General features: G+C 35.9%; 1 protein-coding gene across 1 annotated transcript in view; it reads right to left on the reverse strand.

The window, feature by feature from the left end:
* The window catches only part of PIGK (phosphatidylinositol glycan anchor biosynthesis class K), a 141278-nt gene that overhangs the window by 43023 nt on the left and 79656 nt on the right, over window positions 1-18599 (reverse strand). The window lies entirely within an intron of this gene.

Below are 18599 nucleotides of genomic sequence, written 5' to 3' on the forward strand. Positions count from 1 at the left end.
TTTTAAATGACATAACCATGAATACATTCAGATTGCATTTAATTACTATTTAATAAGAGTAGCTAACATCACCTAATAGTCTCAGATCCTGTTTTTCACTCTGAGACCTAAAAATGTTTAAGAACTCCATGTTCATTGCATATGCTTTTTATCATAGTATTTAAATAAAGGTCTTCAAAACCTGGCTCCAACCATTCAAGCCTCATCTCCAGCAACTCCTTCTGTACGTCCAAGTCAACAGTTTCAGCCATTCCAACTAGTGGTCACCTGCCCATGGGCTCGGCATCTCCATGATTCTGAGTTTCTCCACTGTGTTTCCTGTTTGGACCAACCACAACTCCTTCTTTCTTTACTCTTCTTTCAAATATAATAATTTATTTAGACTCATCTAGGTACATTTTTTACCTCCTTGAAGACAAAAATTATGTCTTATTCTTCTTTGTATATCCAATGTTTACCATATTATACTCAATAAATGTTTGCTGAATGAATGTATGAATAAAGCGAAGACAACAATAATTCTGGGAGGTGATTCTACATGGAAAATATTTTCTTTAATATCTATATTTACAATGAGATGCAGAGTTGATACAACACATACATAACAGGGTATAAAACAGTAAAGTGCAGAGTAGGAATAAAAAATAAATTCTCCCCAAATGAAGAGAATTAGAAAAAATATTCTGAAAAAAGTATTGACCCTTTTCAAAATAGCAAATAAACATTAGATTCATTAGATTACAAAACAATAAGACCGAAACACATTTAAACTTTCACTTACCTTTTATTCCTGTAAACTACACATCACCTTATCAACTTAAAATCAAATTTAAAAATTGAAACATTGAATTATCTTGAAAAATAATAAAACAAGACTAGTATAAGTCTCCAGGGCTGTAGTTAAGAAATTTGATGATGAGAAATCTGGAATCTCTCCCAGTAAAAAGGCAGATATACAAATAAGGACAAAATTTTGTATATAAGAGTATAAGAAACCTCTTAGCTAGGTAAAAGTTTGTGCATACTTTGCAGATTAGCATAAAAATAATTAATTTGGGGGAACTTTGAAGACTCTCACTAATGATGGAAAAAACTGTCTTAAAACATTGTTTTATATAGACAGAAAGTAGAACAGTGGTTTCCAGGGGCAAAGGAGGGGAGAAAGGGGAATTACTGTTTAATGGGTACAATTTCAGTATTAAAAGGTGATAAAAATTCTGGAGATAGTTGGTGGTGATGGTTACAGGATAATGTTAACATACTTAATGCCACTGAACTGCATACTTTAAAAGGGTTTAAATGGTCAATTTTATGTTTTGTATATGCTGTGGGCTGAATTGTGTCTCCTCAAAATTCATACGTTGAAGCCCTAATGTTGAGTACCTCAGAATGTGACTGTAATTGGAGACAGGATCTTTAAAAAGATGATTAAGGTTAAATGAGGTCATTAGGGTAGGTCCTAACCCAATATGACAGTGTCCTTACAAGAAACTAGGACACAGAGAAAGACAAAGTAAAGACCATGTGAAGACACCAGGAGAAGATTTGACCATCTATAAGCCAACAATAGAGGCCTTATAAGAAAACAATCCTGCCAGCACCTTGACCTTGGACGTCTAGATTCCATAATTGTGAGGAAATAAATTTCCGTTGCTTAAGACACTCAGTCTGTGGTACTTTGTTATGGCAGCCCTGGCAAACTAATACAGTATATATTACCACAGTTAAAAATAAAATAAATATTCATTGACCAAAAAACCCACATTATTTTTAAATATTTCACAATGTACATTTAAAAAGTCTCTCTACATTTTTAGGTATATAAAACATATACCAAGCAACAAAAGGAAAATAGATATATTGAATATTATCAAAATTTTAAATTTTTGTGCTTCAAAGGACACTACCAAGAAAGTGAAAAAAAACCAAAAATGGGAGAAAATTTTTGTAAATCATATACTTGAAAAGATTTGTATCAAAAATATATTACAGGAACCTAATGAAACTTAAAAGTTTTTGCACAGCAAAGGAAACCATAAGCAAGATGAAAAGAGAACCCTCAGAATGGGAGAAAATATTTGCAAATGAAGCAACTGACAAAGGATTAATCTCCAAAATTTTCAAGCAGCTCATGCAGCTCAATATCAAAAAAAACAAACAACCCAAACCAAAAACGGGCAGAAGACCTAAATACACATTTCTCCAAAGAAGATATACAGATTGCCAACAAACACATGAAAGCATGCTCAACATCACTAATCATTAGAGAAATGCAAATCAAAATTACAATGAGGTATCACCTCACACCAGTAAGAATGGCCATCCTCAAAAAATCTACAAACACTAAATGCTGGAAAAGGTTGGAGAAAAGCGAACCCTTTTCACTGTTGGTGGGAATGTAAATTGATACAGCCACTATGGAGAACACTATGGAGGTTCCTTAAAAAACTAAAAATAGAACTACCATACGACCCAGCAATCCCACTACTGAGCATATAACCTGAGAAAACCATAATTCAAAAAGAGTCATGTACCACAGTGTTCATTGCAGCTCTATTTACAATAGCCAGGACATGGAAGCTACCTAAGTGTCCTTCGACAGACGAATGGATAAAGAAGATGTGGCACATATATACAGTGGAATATTATTCAGCCAGAAAAAGAAACGAAATTGAGTTATTTATAGTGAGGTGGATGGACCTAGAGTCTGTCATACAGAGTGAAGTAAGTCAGAAAGAGAAAAACAAATATCATATGCTAACACATATATACGGAATCTAAAAAAAAAAAAAATGGTTCTGAAGAACCTAGGGGCAGGACAGGAATAAAGATACAGACGTAGAGAATGGACTTGAGGACACAGGGAAGGGGAAGGGCAAGCTGGGACAAAGTGAGAGAGTGGCATGGACATATATAACACTATCAAATGTAAAATAGATAGTTAGTGGGAAGCAGCCACATAGCACAGGGAGATCAGCTTGGTGCTCTGTGACCACCTAGAGGAGTGGGATAGGGAGGGTGGGAGGGTGGGAGGGAGGGAGACGCAAGAGGGAAGAGATATGGGGATATATGTATATGTATAGCTGACTCACTTTGTTATACAGCAGAAACTAACACACCATTGTAAAGCAATTATACTCCAATAAAAATGTTTTTTAAAAAAAAAGTCTTGCAGTTGTTTAGAAAATTTTCAAAGGAATTCCCTAGCGGTCCAGTGGTTAGGACTCAGCACTTTCAATGCTGGGGCCGGGTTTGGTCCCTTTTTGGGGAACTAAGATCCCTCAAGCTGTGTGTGACCAAAAAAAGAAAAGAAAAATTTCAGACCTATTCTTGGTTGATGCATACTGAAGTGTTTAGATGTGAACTGTCATGATATCTGCAACTTACTTTCAAATGGTTCAGAAAAAATAAAACAAAAGAAAGTGAGGAAAATGAATGAGCTTGAAATTTTTTGTAACAACTACTTTACAGATTTTTTTCCAGTAATTGATATCTAGTCTCATAACATTGTGGTCAGAAAAGATACTTGATACGATTTCAATTGTCTTAAATTTACCAGGGCTTGATTTGTGACCCAAGATACGATTTATCCTGGAGAAGGTTCCATGAGCACTTCAGAAGAAAGTGTACTGTTGTTTTTGGATGGAATGTCCTAAAAATATCAATTAAGTCCATCTTGTTTAATGTATCATTTAAAGCTTGTGTTTCCTTTTTTATTTTCATTTTGGATGATCTGTCCATTGGTGAAAGTGGGGTGTTAAAGGCCCCTACTATGATTGTGTTCCTGTCAATTTCCCCTTTTATGGCTGCTAGCATTTGCCTTATGTATTGAGGTGCTCCTATGTTGGGTGCATAAATATTTACAGTTGTTATATATTCTTGGATTGATCCCTTGATCATTATGTTGTGTCCTTCTTTGTCTCTTGTAATAGTCTTTACTTTAAAGTCTATTTTTGTCTGATATGAGAATTGCTACTCCAGCTTTCTTTTGATTTCCATCTGCATGGACAATCTTTTTCCATCCCCTCACTTGCAGTCTGCATGTGTCCCTAGGTCTGAAGTGGCTCTCTTGTAGACAGCATATATACGGGTCTTGTTTTTGTGTCCATTCAGCCAGTCTATGTCTTTTGGTTGAAGCATTTAACCCATTTACATGTAAGGTAGTTATTGATATGTATATTCCTATTGCTATTTTATTAATTGTTTGGGGTTTGTTATTGTAGGTCTTTTCCTTCTCTTGTGTTTCCTGCCTAGAGAAGTTCCCTGAGCATTTGTTGTAAAGCTGGTTTGGTGGTGAATTCTCTTAGCTTTTGCTTGTCTGTAAAAGTTTTAATTTCTCCATCAAATCTGAATGAGATCCTTGCTGGGTAGAGTAATCTTGGTTTGTAGGTTCTTCCCTTTCATCACTCTATATATGTCCTGCCACTCCCTTCTGGCTTGCAGAGTTTCTGCTTAAAGATCAGCTGATAACCTTATGGGGATTCCCTCATAAGTTATTTGTTGTTTCTCCCTTGCTGCTTTTAATATTTCTTTTTGTATTTAATTTTTGAGAGTTTGATTAATATGTGTCTTTGCGTGCTTCTCCTTGGATATATCCTGTATGGAACTCTGTGCTTCGCGGACTTGTTTAACTATTTCCTTTCCCATATTAGGGAAGTTTTCAACTATAATCTCTTCAAATATTTTCTCAGGCCCTTTCTTTTTCTCTTCTTCTTCTGGGACCCCTATAATTCAAATGTTGGTGCATTTATGTTGTCCTAGAGGTCTCTGAGACTGTCCTCAATTCTTTTCATTCTTTTTTCTTTATTCTGCTCTACAGTAGTTATGTCCACTATTTTATCTTCCAGGTCACTTCTCCGTTCTCTGCCTCAGTTATTCTGCTACTGATTCCTTCTAGAGAATTTTTAATTTCATTTATTGTGTTGTTCATCATTGTTTGTTGGCTCTTTAGTTCTTCTAGGTTCTTTTAAACTTTTCTTGTATTTTCTCCATTCTATTTCCAAGGTTTTGGATCATCCTTACTATCATCACTCTGAGTTCTTTTTCAGGTATACTGTCTATTTCCTCTTCATTTGTTTGGTCTGGTGGGTTTTTACCTTGCTCCTTCATCTGCTGCACATTTCTCTGTCTTCTCATTTTGTTTAACTTACTGTGTTTGGGGTCTCCTTTTCACAGACTGCAGGTTAGTAGTTCCTGTTGTTTTTGGTGTCTGCCCCCAGAGCCTAAGGTTGGTTCAGTGTGTTGTGTAGGCTTCCTGGTAGAGGGGACTGGTGCCTGTGTTCTGGTGGATGAGGCTGGATCTTGTCTTTCTGGTGAGCAGGTCCACGTGGTGTGTTTTGGGGTGTCTGTGAACCGATTATGATTTCAGGCAGCCTCTCTGCTAATGAGTGTGGTCATGTTCCTGTCTTGCTAGTTGTCTGGCACAGGGTGTCCAGCACTGTAGCTTGCTGTTCATTGAATGGAGCTGGGTCTTTGCACTGAGATGGAGATCTCTGGGAGAGCTTTAGTCATTTAATATTACTTGGAGCCGGGAGATCTCTGGTAGACCAATGTCCTGAACTCAGCTCTCCCACCTCAAAGGCTCAGGCCTGACACCTTGCCAGAGCACCAAGACCCTGTTAGCCACACGGCTCAGAAGAAAAGAGAGAAGGAAAGGAAGGAAGGAAGGAAGGAAGGAAGGAGGGAAGGAAGGAAGGAAGGAAAAGTTATTAAAATAAAAAATAATTATTAAAAATTAATAAAAGGAAAAAAAGAAAGAAGAGAGCAACCAAACGGAAAAACACATCCACCAATGACAACAAGCACTAAAAACTATACTAAAAAAAAGATAGAACCCTAGGACAAATGGTAAAAGCAAAGTTATACAGACAAAGTCACACAAAGAAGCATACACATACACACTGACAAAAAGAGAAAAAGGAAAAAGATATATATATCGTTGCTCCAAAAGTCCACCTCCTCAATTTGGGATGATTCATTGTCTATTCAGGTATTCCACAGATGCAGGGTACATCAAGTTGATTGTGGAGATTTAATCCGCTGCTCCTGAGGCTGCTGGGAGAAATTTCCCTTTCTCTTCTTTGTTCGCACAGCTCCCGGGTTCGGCTTTGGATTTGGCCCCGCCTCTGTGTGTAGGTCGCCTGAGGGCGTCTGTTCTTCGGACGGGGTTAAAGAAGCAGCTGATTCGGGGGCTCTGGCTCACTCAGGCCGGGGTGAGGGAGGGGTACGGATGAGCGGCGAGCCTGCGGCAGCAGAAGCCAATGTGATGTTGCACCAGCCTGAGGCACGCCGTGCGTTCTCCCAGGGAAGTTGTCCCTGGATCCCGGGACCCTGGCAGTGGCGGGCTGCACAGGATCCCGGGAGGGGAGGTGTGGATAGTGACCTGTGCTCGCACACAGGCTTCTTGGTTGCTGCAGCAGCAGCCTTAGCGTCCCATGCCCGTCTCTGGGGTCTGCGCTGATAGCCGCGGCTCGTGCCCGCCTCTGGAGCTCCTTTAAAGCAGCGCTCTTAATCCCCTCTCCTCGCGCACCAGGAAACAAAGAGGCAAGAAAAAGTCTCTTGTCTCTTTGGCAGCTCCAGATATTTCCCGGACTCCCTCCTGGCTAGCCGTGGCGCACTAACCCCCTTCAGGCTGTGTTCACGCAGCCAACCCCAGTCCTCTCCCTGGGATCCGACTGAAGCCCGAGCCTCAGCTCCCAGCCCCCGCCCGCCCGGGCGGGTGAGCAGACAAGCCTCTCGGGCTGGTGACTGCTGGTCGGCACCGATCCTCTGTGCGGGAATCTCTCCACTTCACCCTCCACACCCCTGTTGCTGCGCTCTCCTCCGTGGCTCTGAAGCCACTTGCAGTCTCCGCCCGTGAAGGGGCTTCCTAGTGTGTGGAAACCTTTCCTCCTTCACAGCTTCCTCCCAGAGGTGCAGGTCCTGTCCCTATTCTTTTGTCCCTGTTTTTTCTTTTTTCTTTTGCCCTACCCAGATACGTGGGGAGTTTCTTGCCTTTTGGGAGGCCTAAGGTCTTCTGCCAACGTTCAGCAGGTGTTCTGTTGGAGCTGTTCAACATGTAGATGTATTTCTGATGTGTTCGTGGGGAGGAAGGCGATCCCCACGTCTCACTCCTCCGCCATCTTGAACGTCTACCTCTGCAGGATTTTTTTTAAAAATGCACTCAAAGTGTAATTCACAAATAATCTTGGGTTTCACTACAGACTTTGGAGTTTTTTACTTATTCAATGTCCCACAACAAATTACTCATTTTGAATTTCTTGAAAATGTCCATCATTTTCTTGCCATAATGTTTCTAAAAGGTATGATGTCAAACTGATTTTCTTTCCACTTTAATTATTTTCATTTTTAATTTATTTTAACAATAAAAGTATTTTTTGGCTTGGAGGCTCTGGTGGTCTTTTCCTTTTATTTTAAGGTCTAATAGTAGGATATAGGATATAGCTAAGAGTCAATTATTCTAGATCAATCAGTTCCCCCAGGCATATAGAAGCTCTTTCAATATGGAAATTCACATCTCCTTTTATTTTAGAAAAGTTTGTTTTATTATAATTTTAAATATTATTTGTTTATTTTCCATTTGTTTTTCTAGTTCAAGTTCTTGAACTAAATATATTGGATTTTCTCTATCACTTTTCTCTCTGATCTTTTTATCTGTCTTATTTCAATTTCACTTTCTTGACCTTTTCATTTCTATTCTTTATGTCTCTTACTGAACTTCTGGTAATATCTATCTTTCCTTGGGTACCTTGTAATTTAGTTTTCATTTCTGAAATGATTTTTGAGGTTTTTTGTTGATTTCCTTTCCAGAGTTCAGTCAGGTCCTATTTCATACATCCTCCTGTTCATTGTCCATTTCAATTGTGAGTTTTGGAGTGTCTGATTCGTGGTGTCCTTTCATAATGCAATTGCTTGTTTAATAGAGGTTATTCATGTTCAAGTATTGTGTCTTAGTTTTTATTTTTTTGTGGCTTTTCTTTTCTTTCTTTTTATTTTTCCTTTCATTCTATGTGTGTGTAAGTGTGCTGAGAAGATTTGGTTTTAATTTTCTGTTTTCTTATAGTAACTCTGTATGGATGCTGACTTCTTTTTCAGTTGAAGATTATTTGCACTGGTTTTTTTTAGAATCAGCAATAGTAAGCTATCTTGTGAAGAGGGGAAGAACGGAGATAAGTTGGCTTACTAGGTTTCTCTCAGTTCAATAGCACCCTCCTCTGTGGCTACAATGAAGTGTAGATTCTTTAATAAATGGTACTTTTTGTGGCAGTGGTGGGAACAGAATTTGTCTTTTTCTTGTTTTTCTATTTTTCTTATTTCCCTTGGTCCTTTATCTTCAGCTGCTTCTTTCTTTCCCTTTACTACCAAGCATCCAAGGGACACGCCCTCCCTCCTTGCAAGGTATCTTCCATTCCCTCAGAATTAATTTCCCAAGACTGTCACCTAAGTCACCCACACTTTCTAAGCCCCATCTCTTCTATCTTCAGTAGCTACGGCTCTGATCAAGTAGTCCATGTTTACAGCATAATTCAGAAACTGAGAAAACTACCAATGTTAATTTCAATTTATATATGTCTGCCATCCTAAGGGAATCTGAATTTTTCTCCTGCAAAATCGTAAAGTTCTCTTTCTTAAAGCCACCCATTATTCCTTTCATTTAACATTCTGAATTTTTCCTAAAAGGATGTACTTTTTCTATTATCTTTCCAAGATCCTTCACTAAGAAACACTACTTAAATAATTTAACAAGAGAGTAGTTTCTGCATGCAAAAGGCTGTATATTCCTTTTCTTACTTTACTGTTTCTTTTTTAAAAAACTGTGCTTTTGAAGAAAACAGTAATAAATGGAATGGAATTTGCTTATACTATGGAAGGATTCTGGATCCAATACAGTGATGCTACCGTCTTAAATCAAAATGCAAATCCTCTGCACAAGTAAATAAAATACTGCTGGCAAAATTCTGAAACCTGTGAAGTTAGTCTTTACAAACGCTCGTTTCTTTTGTGTTTTTACTGTTTCATATATGCTCAGTGCCCTCAAAAATCTTCCTCCTCTGTGCTGTCCAAGCACTCCTAAAATAATACTGTAAAATTATTTATGGTACCCATATAGAAGGTCATCTCTGATTCAGAAACAGATGAAGTTTTTATTCCATATTGCCATATTGAGATTAGATTATTCATGATAAAATGACCTAGCCTACTGTGGGCAGAAGACCAAAGCATCTTTTCAAACACTAGAAATATACCCAACAAAAAGAACAGGAAGACAAACACATTGCACTATGCCAAATACAAACTAAAAATTAAGAACATCAACAAATAATTCAAGACACATGATGTAGTGTAATCCAAAGTCATTAGGAACGAATTCTCTAAACATATCAAAAATAGGAAGAGAGCCAACGTTAGTGTTACTTCTTGAACTTGATAGCTTAAAAGAATTATTTGAAACTAAAAGTATATTTTAAAAAAAACAGTTAATTTAATATAATCTTGTTGGGGAAAAACAAGGATAGAAAAATTTCCACTCCTAAACTGCATTAAAAAAAATGTCCAAGCATTCATCTAATTGACAACACATACTGTAGTGTAAGATATAGTTGACAAACCTGCAACCCTATGACATTCCTGAAAGTTTAAAGACACTCTAACGGAAAAAAACAAATTTATTGGTCAATAGAGACATACAAAAAATGCTATTACAACTCAAAAAATGTCCCAAGTGTCACCAAAGATTATTTTTGTGAAGACAGGTTATATAGAAATGAGACAAAAATCTAATGCATCATCTTCCTTGAAATGAGATTCCCCTCCCAAACTCATAGCATCGCCATTCTTCTAACTGTCAAACTAAAAATTTGTAAGCAAAGGTATTAAAACATAACCTTGGCTATTATCTACTTTGAAGAAGCACAAGAAAGATGATGAGCTGGGGAAATTAGGCATAATTTGAGATAGAGAACAGAAAGTTAACTCCCAAGAGAATTAATGTTACATTAACTTATGGCCCAACTGTTGAAATACATCTTATTTACCATCAGCTTGCAGTGAGGTATAAAGATGCACATACCAGTTAAAAAAGAATATCTCTCAAGCAATTCAGTAAAGTGAATATAATAAAATCCCAGAAAACCAAGCTCTAGTTCTCACTGAAGGATCTCGTCTGGTAGAGGTTGTAGGCAGGCTTTCCAAAAGTTTCCCAAACCAGCAAATGTGTATATATAAGGAATTATCTTTGTAGAGTCAGATAATTCTAAAAGAACAGTGGGTAGTCAAAGGAAAACCTGTCAACTTTACTGAGCACTTACCCTGTATTAGGCAATCTAGTAGGTACATATAACAAGTTATATATGTGTGTTGTTTAGTCATTTTATTTTGCTTACATATATATCTATGTATACATGAAAAATATATAGAATATTCATAGTTTCATTAATAAATTATATTCTATATACGAATATAAACAATGAAAATATGTAAATACATACAAAATTGACAAAGAACTCACATAATTCAACATCAAAAAAACAAACAACCTGATTAAAAAATGGGCAGAGGACCTGAATAGACATTTTTCCAGAGACATACAGAGAGCCAACAGACACATGAAAAGATGCTAAACATCACTAATCATCAGGTAAAGCCAATTCAAAACCACAATGAGATATCACCTCACACCTGTCAGAATGGCTATTATCAAAAAGACAACAAATAACAAGTGCTGGCGAGTATGTGGAGAAAAGAAAACCCTGGTGTACTGTTGGTGGGAGTGTAAATTGGTACAGCCACTCTGGAAAACAGTATGGAGGTGCCTCAAAAAAACTGAAAGTACAACTACCACACAATCCAGCAATTCCACTTCTGGGTATTCATCCGAAGAAAACAAAAACACTAATTTGAAAAGATATATGCATCTCTATGTTCACTGCAGCATTATTTACAATGGCCAAGATATGGAAACGACCTAAGTGTCCATCAATAGATGAATGGACAAAGAAGATGGGGGGGGGAGTGTACATGTGTGTGTGTGTGTATAGTAATAGAATATTACTCAGCCAAATAAAAAAGAATAAAATCTTGCCATTTTGCAACAACATGGATGAAGCTGGAAGGTATTATGCTAAGAAAATAAGTCAGAGAAAAACAAATACTGTATGATTTCACTTACATATGGAATGTAAGAAACAAAACAAATAAACAAACATAACAAAACAGAGTCACAGATACAGAAAACAAACAGGTGGTTGCCAGAGGGGAGGAGGTGGGGGGATGAGCGAAATAGGTGAGGGAGATTAAGAGGTACAAACTTCCGGTTACAAAGTAAATGAGCCACAGGGATTAAATGTACAGTGTGGGAAATATAGTCAATAACAATGTAATATCTTTGTATGGTGACAGATGGTAAACAGACTAATCATGGTGATCATTTTGTAATGTATAGAGATATCAAATCACTATGTTGTATACCAGGAATTAACATAGTCTTATAGGTCAATTATACTTCAGACTCATAGAAAAAGTGATCAGATTGGTGATTACCAGAGGCTGGGGTAGAGAGTGGGGGAATTGAATAAAGGTGCTCAAAAGGTATAAACCTCTAGTTAACAAACCTCTGTTAACCTCTAGTTAACACTGCTATATGTTATATGTGAAAGTCAGGAGAGTAAATCCTAAGAGTTCTCATCACAAAGAAAAACATATTTTTTCTTTATCTATTCTTTTCTATCTTTATGAGATGATGGATGCTCACTAAACATTGTGGTAAAGTAAAATCATTATGCCTTAAATGTACACAGTGCTGTATGTCAATTATATTTCAATAAAACTGTAAGGGGAAAAAAGGCCCAGCAAAAAATAAATAAATAATACATATAATTCAGCCACTTGTTTTTTTTTTCATTTAATATGTTTCTGAGATCCAAGCACCTCAATATGATTACCAATCTAGCTCATTACTGATAATAGCTATATGGTATAATATGAAAATGCTCCATTTTATTTAAACATTCCATTATGGATGGATATCTGCTTTCATTTACTTATTATTAAAAATAGTGTTGCAAAAAATATCCTTTCAGGCTACTTTGTCTACATGTGCAAGAGATGCTCTATAACAAGCAAACCATAGCCCACAGGCCAAATCTGGCCTATCATCTGTTTCTGTATGTCCAGTAAGCTAAGAATGGTTTTTACATTTTTTTAATGGTTGCAAAAACAAATCAAAGGGAGAATAATATTTCATAACAAATGAAACTTATATAAAATCCAAATTTCAGTGTCTGTAAATAAAGTTTTACTTGAGCCCATTCATTTGTTAATGTATTATCCATGACTTCTTCTGCACTACAGTAGCAAGAGTGTTTGCACCTGAGGTCATTTGACCTATAACGGCTAAAATGTTTACTAGCTGGCCTTTTACAGCAGAAGTTTGCCAACCCCTGTTCTAGAGTAATTATTTAGAAGTGGACTTGCAGGGTCATAAGTTATGATGCACATTTTAAATTTTGCTAGTAACAACCAAATTACTATCCAAAGGGGCTGCATCAATTTATACTGCCACCAGAAATGTGTAAGTTCCCATCTCCCTCATCGCCACTTAAGTTTCTACAAGAAACAGTATCTCATTGTTTTAATTTCCATTTCCCTTTTAAAAATATACTTGAATGGTCACTGGACATGAGTCTTTCTTCTTTTCCAAACTGTATTTCCTTTGGTCATTTTTCTATTGGGTTGTCTTTAAAAAAAAAAAAATCAATGTGCAGAGTTATATAATTTGGATAGAAATTCTTTGACATACATGTTGCAAATAATTTCACCCAGAGTTTCTCTTTTAACTTTGTATTTTTTCTTTTTTACTATATATGGTATTTTAATTTTGTTGCAGTACTTTTTATTAATCTCTTCTTAGCTATGTCTTGTATGACACATTTCCCCACTCCTATTTCCCAACTCTTATTAAGTTTAATAATTATTAAATGGTAGATTCTCTTAGATTTCCTATTACATGGTCTATAAAAAAACAGGGAAAGTTTGCCTCTTCCTGGTTCTTATGCCTCCTATTTTTCCCTTGTCTCCTCACATTAGTTGGGACTTCTTGTGCAATGATGAATAGATGGAAATATAATATGCATCCTTATCTTGTCTGACTTTCATTGAGATGCTGCTAAAGATTCACCCTAAAGTATGTTTTCTGCTCACTTTAGATACATGGCCTTTATTAAGTCAAGGCAGCTCTCTTTTATTTCTAGTTTGCTAAGCCATGTTGCTTTTTTTCATCATTAATGATTGATAAATTTTAATCAGATGCTTTCTCTCATCTACTGAAACAATTACAAAATATTTCTCATTTAATGTAGTGATATGATGAAATACATTAATATATTTTCTAACCCTAAATCATTCCTGCAATTTTAAGATAACTTCTATTTCGTCATGAAGTATTTTTATTTTTACATTACTGGATTTGATTTGGATTTTATTTAAGATTTGTATATCTGTGATCATAAAGAGGTTGGCTCTATTAGTTTTTCATACTCTCCTTGTCTAATTTTGGCTTCAAAATCAACTAGTTCCACCAAATGAGTTAGGGAGCATGCTTTCTTTGTTTATTCAGTTCGTATGTCAGCTCCACATGTTTGGTAAATGTCACAGGTAAAAACTATCTAAGCCTACTGCTGTTTGAAGTTTGTTGACAGAAGGTACATATTTTTTACAATTGATAAAAAAGCAAATTCTTTTACTTGAAGGCTTAATTTATTTCTTTTACTTACTTTTTTCCTAAATCCCTGGTAAGTATTACTTCAGCCATATTCCAAGTGATTTTTATAGCCTTATATAGAAAATGCATCATGTAAACAGCACATTTTGGGGTTTTGTTTTGAATTTAGTGTGACGACCTTACTCTTTCACAGAGGGTATCTGGTCTAATTATATTTAATTTAGTCACTGATACAACTGGATTTATTATCTATTTTCTATTTCCCATCTATTTGATGTTCCTTTTTCTTTTGAATTAACCAAATATTTTATTAATCCTTTTTTTCTCTATTAACATGGTAATTACACAGATATTTACCATTATTATAGTGGTTACCTTGGACATTATAACATCAAACTTTGATTTGTTAATCTAATCAAATGTATCACATTTATCATTTCTCCAATAAGAACAGTATCTTGCAACACTTTGATTCCATTTATCCTAACTCTGCCTTTTGTACTGTTGTAATATATTTTAATTATACAAATATTGTTTAACTCAACATGAGATTATTTTTGGGTTTTGTCCCATTAATATTCAATTATCTTAAATGATACATACGCCTATTCTGGTTCTCTTCATTCCTTACTGAATTTCTGTGCTTCCCATTAGGATCATTTTATTTCTGGCTGAAGAACTCCATTTAGTTTTTATTTTAGTTCAGGTGCACTGGCAACAAATTGTTTTGTTTGTCTGAAAACATCTTTATTTCACCTTCATTTTTGGAAGATATTTTTGCTGTGTATAGAATTATAGGTTAGAAGTTTTCTTTCTTTCAGCACTTTAAACATGTCATTCTACTGTTTTATGGCTTCCACTGTTTATGTCAGTATTAAAGGTACTGTGCATTTTCTTCTCTGGTGGGCTTTTAAGATTTTTCTCTTTGTCTATGATTTTCCAGCATTTTGACTATGATGTGGTTTCCTTCATATTCAGCCTGCTTGGGATTAGTAGAATTAATTGAATCTGATGTGTTTAATATGTTTCATTAGTTTTGCTCATTAACTCTTTATGTATTGTTGCTTCCTTATTTTCAATCTGTCCTCTAGTTTAAGACACTATTTACACACATTACATCATTTTACTGAATCTAATAACATCCCTTATTCTCCTTCCTTCCTTCCTCCCTTCCTTCCTTCCTTCCTTCCCTCCTTCCTTCTTTTCTTTCTTTCTGTGCTTCAGCTTGGATTTTTTTCTATCGAATTGCCTTAAGTACACTAATGCTGTTTTCTGATGTATCCAATTTGATGTTAAGCCATTCATTGAGTTCTTCAATTCAGATGTTATATTTTTCAATTCTAGAATGTTCACTTCAATGTTTTAGACATACTCATATTCTCTGGTGAATTCCCTAACTTTTCATCTGTTTTCAAGAATTTTTTTCCCTATTTTCTTGAACATATTAAAAATAGGTATTTTAAGGCTATTTTCTACTAACTCCAAGTTCTGAATCACTTCTAGGTCTGCTTCTATATTCTGTTTTGTTTATGTTTTTCTCTTGGTAATAGAGTCATAATGTTCTCCCTTTTATGCACCAAGTAATTTTTTATTGATTGTGTACAGGACACAGCGCACAATTGTTTAAAGGAAAAAAAAAACCTACTGACAGTACTTTTCCATCTGAGAAGATCCATCTAAATATTCTGCTAGGCACTTAGAGAGTGGTGGTCCTGATCACTTCCATTCAATCAGGGACTGAGCTGAATTAAGACTGCCTTACAATTCAATCTTTAATTTAACCCTATTCTTATGGTGAGGCCCTTCAAGATTTTAAATTGAAGACTGGCAGGTCTTTGTCCCCTCAAAACAGACAGAATGCAGAAAACTCCACTATGCTTTTCAGAGGTTTCTGGCTTAGACCTTTGTCCTGTTGTCCTGCATAGCTTCAGAATTAGGCACTCCAGCCCCAGTGAATTGCCACAAGCTGTACTGGTCACTCTGTCCTCATTAGTGACCCTCTATCAGAGGCCAAGCCCAGATTCCTCTAATGCAGAGGTGAATGGGCCAGATAGTAACTATTTTAGGCTTTCTGGTGGAATAGTCTTTATCACAAGTAGTCAACTCTGCCATTATAGCATGAAAGCAGCCACAGACAATATGTAAATGAATAAAGGAATGATTCTGGCTGTTTTCCCAAAAAACTTTATTTACAAAACAGGCAGCAGGCCAGACCTGGCCCATGGGCTATACTGTGCTGATCTTTGCTCTTGCTGCACTCAGAATCAGCAAGTGTATCCAAAGGGAAAGTAGCTGGAAAATGTCAGTGTCAGTTCACCACCATCTCCAGGACTGTCAACTCTGACCTGGCATATTCTTCAGACTCACATCCTGAACATCTCTATCACTTCAGAAATTGCAAGACAAGTAAATTCAGCTCTTGTTTTCAGAAGTTTTCTGCTTAGCAGTTAGCTTTCCTTTAGCTTCAGAATTTGGCAAATATTTTGAAAAGGAAACTGGTCATGTGATTGAGGCAAATACCTTGAAAGGGAAACTGATTTCTGATTGAGTGACAATTGTGCCACTCTAGCCTCACACAATCACCAAAATTTTTGCTGATTTCTCTATCCACAAGCAATGCATGACCCACTGCCTGCACCAAACCCAGATTCTCAACCTTTGGCTTACTCCCAGAATCAGTAAATTAACTCAGTGGAAAAGTGGCTATAGATTTTCAGTTCATCTCTGAGAAGTTCTCCCAAATCTAGATTTTTACCTTCTCAGTCCACATTGCTTCTGAAATCTTTAAAAATGTTATTTTTGTCTGGCTTTTCCAATTGTTCTTAGTGGGATCATAAACCTATTGCAAATTATTTCATCATTCCAGAATCAGAAACTATATCCTACTACTTTTGATATTTAAAATTTTCAGGACTTCCCTGGTGGCACAGTGGTTAAGAATCTGCCTGCCAATGCAGGGGACACAGGTTTGAGCCCTGGTCCAGGACCATCCCACATGCCGCAGAGCAACTAAGCCGGTGTGCAACAACTACTCAGCCTGCGCTCTAGAGCCCATGAGCCACAACTACTGAGCCTGCATGCCACAACTACTGAAGCTCACGTGCCTAGAGCCCATGCTCCACAACAAGAGAAGCCACTGCAATGAGAAGCCTGCACACCACAATGAAGAGTGGCCCCCGCTCACCGCAACTAGAGAAAGCCTGCATGCAGCAACAAAGACCAATGCAGCCAAAAATAAATAAATTTTTTAAAATAACAGTAAGATATTTAAAAAATTTTTTTTCATTATCACTCAATTCTAAGTATTTTTAAAATTTCCATTGTTATTTTTATTTATTCCAAGAATAACTCAAAGTGTGCTTTTAACTTTCCACACATATATATTTTAAACAATAAAATACATAAAATAAACATTTTTGTTATTGATTTTAATAATTATATTGTGATCAGAAAAAAATGCTCCATAAGATTACAAACACTTCACAGTTGTTAAGATGTGCTTTTTGGCTAACTATGAGTCAATTTTTTTAAATCATTATGTTTGGGCTTGACAAGAATGTTTATTCTCTAATTGTGGAATCCATCACTGAATCGTGTTGCTCATATCTTCAATTTCAAAACATTTGCGGGAATCTTTTAGCAATTTCTGATGTGACACTGAAATCTTCTACTATAATTGTGAATTTATCAAACTCTTTTTTAAGTATATAAATTTAAAAAATATATATTGTGGCTATGTTATTAGGTAATTAAAAGCTTAACATGCTTTTATCTTCCTGATGAGTTAAACCTTTGACCATTAGTTGCCCTTATTATGCTTAGTAATACCCTTTCCTGAAGTCTATTTTATCTAATATTAATATAACTATACAAGCTTTCTTTTTGTTAGCAGTTATCTGGTAATCTTTTGATTTTCAGTATGCAATGTCATTAGGTTTTCTGTCTGTAGTTAGATTTCTTTTTATCCTAATTTGATGATCTCTGTTTTAAACTAAGATTAATTCACTTAAATTTACTGTTGTAAGCAACATAATTATTTGTCTTCTTACTTTGCAATTTCTACTCTTCCTGTTTTTTCTGTTTCACCTTCACTCCTTTGCTGCCTCCTCACTGATGTTTTCTAATTCCACTTTTTCTCCTGCACTGTTTTTTTTATCTTATTTCTTCTGTTTCTAGTCGTTCAGTGGTCCTTCTTAAAATGTAAAATGCATACTTACCTTACTGTCCATAGCTACTAAAACTTATTCTTCTTCCCCCCATCAAAAAAAACCCTCAGAATTCTTTAAAACCAATGACTTCTTCTCCTTTCTACATAATATTGCTATTAAAAACATTAGTACTTTGATTTATCTTACTCCCTCAAATAATTATCATCATCACTACTATCATAATTATAAAATATACTCAGTTTTTGCTTAAATTTATTCACATTTTCACTAATTTGTAATCAGACCTCTCTCTTCTGGCTCCTTTGCTTTCTTCAAGAAGTGATCCCTTTAGATGTTAAGTAAGCATGTACTGATTCAAAATACTCTCAGCTTTTTTATATGTGAAAATGTCCTTATTTTTGTTCATTCTTTAACGATAGTTTAGCTGGGTAATCAATTTTAAGCTGACAGTTATTTTCTTAAGCCCACCTATCCACAAATGGACCCGCAGCCTTTTGTCTTGACCCTCACACAAAACAATGGTAACTGAGAATTCTAGATTTCTATAGCAGTAATTATAGGGAGCCCTGCCTTCTATGTTTACTTACCACTTGGATTTTAGCTCCTTAAATCCAAAGTTTTCTCCAAGAGATTTCCCTATCATTGAAGAAAGTGGAGCTTTCTACTGAGAGCCACTGTTTAGCAGTGGGCTCCTGCAAATACTTTCTGCCTCA

The sequence above is a fragment of the Phocoena sinus genome, chromosome 1 (assembly GCF_008692025.1).
Source record: "Phocoena sinus isolate mPhoSin1 chromosome 1, mPhoSin1.pri, whole genome shotgun sequence".
In the NCBI taxonomy this organism is placed as follows: Eukaryota; Metazoa; Chordata; class Mammalia; order Artiodactyla; family Phocoenidae; genus Phocoena; species Phocoena sinus.